We start from the raw sequence: 4,619 nt of genomic DNA on the forward strand, positions 1-4,619 counted from the left end.
GAGCCGGAGAAGCGACGCAAGGGAGAAAGTCTTCTTCACGGCCGGCGAGCTCCCTGTTGTGGCCTCCGATCAAAATGTTGTACTTCCGATCCGACAGCCATGGAAAGTCATCGAGAAGAGCAAATTCGAATGTCCACGAAGGTGTCGAACCAACGAGCTTCAGTTGTTGCTTCCGATCAAAGCTCTGTAACTTCCGATCTCACAGGAATGGGAAGTCGTTGAAGGTACGAAGTCGATCAACGTCGGAGGAGCTGGAGATGCAGCGAGAGAGGGCGAGAGATCGAGAGCCAGAAAGAGATCAGAGCGGGAGAAGGAAATCGAGAGAGAGCTCGGGAGATAATGAGAGCAAGACATCGTCGTGCGAGCCTTATGCGGAGATCGTGGGAAAATAAATGACATCGTGCTGAATTCGGCGCTCGAACGTGGCCGGACAGGTACGATATCTTTTATTTGATTTTTTTTTCTTGTTTTAGATGCAGCAGGTAAACACTTATTAGGGATAATAAATTCTGTTTGTTCAAGTTTACGTCAAAAAAGTATTTACTCTTAGAGTGGAATTGGGGACTTTGGGTTATCGCAAGCAAACATCTCATTTTTCATAAATGATCTTCTAAATTAAAGTATTTAAGAAAAACTTCCCTTAATCACCATTTGGATCAAATTCTTTGATCTTCTCCATAGTTGTTGGATCGTATATGGCCTTTCTAATATTGTCAGACATATAGGTATTATTTTAATGGTAGATCGCCAACAACTAGTAAATCCAAAATCAATTTAGCTAGGCTTTGTGTTGAAATTACTTCTTTTGAGGTTCCCGATATGATTTAGCTAGGCATTAATGGTCTCCCTCAAGCCCAAGCAATTATATACAATTGAAAAGCCCTGCTCCTTACTTGCAACTCCTCTCATGCCAAGTCATCTTGCCCCCAACATCATTCTTCCTCTAGCTTACATTCCACCAAGCTTATGCAAAGGTGTATATCAAAAGGAAGTAATCCTCTGGCTAAGCACAAAGACACCATTTGTGAGCACTACGGCTAGGCAAAACCCAACGGAAATCACTTTGAACTAAGATTGAACTTATTGCCCCTGGTTAACTATTTTGACCATCCCTAAGTTCCCATTCAAGAGCACTAGAAATAAACAACCATATCTCCCCCTATCTGAGATGACTTAATACAACCTCTCATCCTCCACAATAGAAGCCCCTCTACTTCATCCATTTCCTCTAGGCTTACCCTAGTAGTTGTTTTGCTACTGCCGTAACCAAAGATGGTACTTTGCGATCAACTAACAGGTCCATATGCATGGCTCAAAGAGGACCCTACTAGAGAACCACTATTGAAGCATCCTGAAATTATCCTGCCAATAATGATCCTATTCTGGGAAATAAACTCTAAGCAATTAAGGTACAAGCTTAATGTTTTGGAGCTTCACTCTTTCCCGTTGAATTCATCAAAGCATTATGGATACCACTAATTAGAGCACACCGTTCCATTCTGGAGGCAACTCCCCTCAGCCTTGTGCCTATTCTATAGTAGAAGCTCCTTTCATATAGAATTAGACACCTTTCTGGCTTTAATCTTGAGCTCAAGAACTAAAAGTCATTGATTTTCAGCAAGCGAAGACAATCTCAATTTCCTTCACCAATGAATCAGAGGGAGATAAGTCTTCAATAACATTAGAACTCTCAACACCAATCATGGACTAATAACTTATCATCATCAAAGTACTTATGAAGTTATTTCTTTTTTGAAGAGCTCTACAACCAACCTAATGTTGCCACCTCATATTTGAAATCCCAATACACAACATCATTCCTGAGGATCTAATTTCCATCCTTTTCTAAAGATGAAATGACGCAGCTATTTTTGTTCCTTTAAAGAACAAAATCTATGAATATGGATGATTTCAATGTTGAATTTTTTATACTACATGTGAAATCATTTGCGAGAATTTTACTAAAGATGTCCGTGACTTTTCTACATTGGCAAGATCACTAACAAAATAAAGCCACTTTTATCACCCTTATTCATAAATCTATAACCCCAAATTACAGTAGGGATTACAAGTTGTTTTTATTGTGCAACTTTTCTACAAAATTATTGCCAAAATCCTTGCCTTTAGGCACCAAAAATAGTGATGTCGAACGATGGAGTCATTTGAAATTTTAAAATTTCCTAATTTATTGGAGAAGGGAGGGATGGGGGCCAACCAAAGAGAGAGGGGAGAGAGAGAATTGTCCACATACATTGAATAGGGGGAATTAAATTTAAATCCAATTATTTAATTCAGATTGCACTAATTGAGGGGAATTTCCTAAAATAGGTATAGGATATTTAGAAAAGATTTTGAAATTCAAATTCATTTGAATTACGAAATCTTTCCAAATAAGATAGGGCTAAATTAGGAAGATGATAATGGGGTAATTGAATGATTCTTTAATTAGAATCTTAAATTAGGAAAGGGATTAAACATCTTTCAAAATTTAAAATTTAAAATTAAGAGATGAGAGTTAATTGAGGAGCAATAAGGGGAAGGACATTAATTAAATGAAGGGAGAACGAGGGAGGGGGCCGGCGGCTTCAAAGAGAGAGGGAGGGTTTGGGAAAGGTTTAATGGGGTTTCCCAAAATAAGGCTAATTAAATTAGGAGGAATTGATGACTCCGATTTCCTCTTAATTTAAATTTGAATTTTGAATTGAATGGTTAAAACTTTTCAAATATAGATCATGTCAAATTAGGTTAGATTTCAAATCTGAATTTGAAATCAAAATTTGAATTATTTTCCCTCCCAATATTCATAACCTAACTTTGGGAAGTAACAAAGGCAAGGACCACCTTGGAATCAAGAGGCCAACGGCTAGGGTTTTGGGAAACCCAAAGGTGGCGGTTCGTGATGGAGATGGGGAGGAGACCGGCGGTTGGAAGAGGGGGAGGATGGTGGCTGAAGGTTAAACAGGAAAGGGGGTGGGTGTCCGGTGGTGGGGAAGAGGATGAGAGGTAGAATGTCAGCGGCTAGGGGGAGATTTAGCTGGCGGTTAAAGGAGAAGGAGATGGGGGATTAGAGAAAGAAAATAAATCATGAGCTCAAACACTTCCTACGGCTGACGGGTGATGCGTTGCCCTTCACCAAGGGACTTCAAGCCACGAGCCCATAACCATCCTGTGGCAGGTAGAAACTACGATTCCCTCCCATAAGGATCTCACCTAAGTCCTCCCGAGGAACAAAAGTGCAGAACAAAATCTTAATTAAAATTTTATCATTCCATTACACTAGCAAGGGCCTCTATATATAGGCCTCATAAATAAAATAAACTAAAATAAGACGATCATGCCCCTAGGGCATACATAAGTTTAGACCCTTAAGTAGGGGTAAAAATGAAAAATGCATAATTAAATAAAAATTACAAATAAAAATTTAAGATAACATAGGACAATCACGGCCGTCGATCTTCAGCTCCTCGAATAAGCATGGATGGTTGGATGTCCACATCAAATAGCTTCATTCCATTATCTTTTCTTTCCCAAATTGCCATGATTTCGGAAAGACTTCTTTATGAAAATTTCATTTGGTCACTAAATTTAATCGTGGCTTCCATAAGTCTAATTCAACTAAGAGTTTATAAGCTAAGAATGATATATCTAAAGCCTTGAAATTCCTAGATAAATAGCCATCAATTTTATGCAAATTATCCCAAAAAAGTTTCCTTGATAAATTCATTAGATGGATCAAATATTATGATGAGAATGTCTACTTCTCCATCAATATTAAAAGTTTGCGTAAGGGATTCTTCCTCTAAAAAAGAGGGTTGCGATAAGGTTACCCTTTATCCCTTCATAACTTTGTCCTTGTCATGGTATATTGCCTTATGGATCATGCTTTTAACAAAAGTTAGTTTTCATGTATTTACTAGCCAAACCCCAAGGTTTATCACTTCCTTTTGATAATGATGCTACCATGTTCAGCAAAGCTTCCAACTCCAAATGAACTCATCTAAACAAGGTCCACACCTCCTTTCATGAGACTTCTGCCATACTTCTAAACCTCATAAAAGCTTGTCATAGTTATATCTTTGCCATTGGATTTGAATCTAATGGTTGTGAATTCCCCAAATGATTAGAATCTATCTTCATTTTTTAGTTAAAAATGGGAAATACTAACCATTTTATTCAAATACAATGGCAAACATCTATGCATCCTTAAACCTTATGCTTATCAACCCCTCCTATGCTCATCTCTACTCTCTCTGAGCTCTCACTCAAATCATCCTTCTCACGGAGCTCTTATATTCATTTGTCATCTTACTTGGGCCCTCTAACCCTTACTTTCTAATCTCTCTCACTATTTTATAACATTATTGCCTCCTAAACTGAAGGTGAAGCCATGCTAAACCTTAATTTTTTTGTACTTTCATTTATGATGCTTTGATGGTTAGATTTGATGCACTTAATTTAAATTTCCTCAAAATTTGTTAATTCACTTGGTAAAAGTTTTTCGCATCAATCAAATCCACTAATTTTTTGTTTGAGTTTTTCCTCAACTTCCCTTCAAGTCAGATTAACAATTTTTGTTATTATAACTTATAGCTACTGAAATTTTCTTGGGATTTTTTGTT

This window comes from Dendrobium catenatum, unplaced genomic scaffold, assembly GCF_001605985.2.
Source record: "Dendrobium catenatum unplaced genomic scaffold, ASM160598v2 fragScaff_scaffold_334, whole genome shotgun sequence".
Lineage (NCBI taxonomy): Eukaryota > Viridiplantae > Streptophyta > Magnoliopsida > Asparagales > Orchidaceae > Dendrobium > Dendrobium catenatum.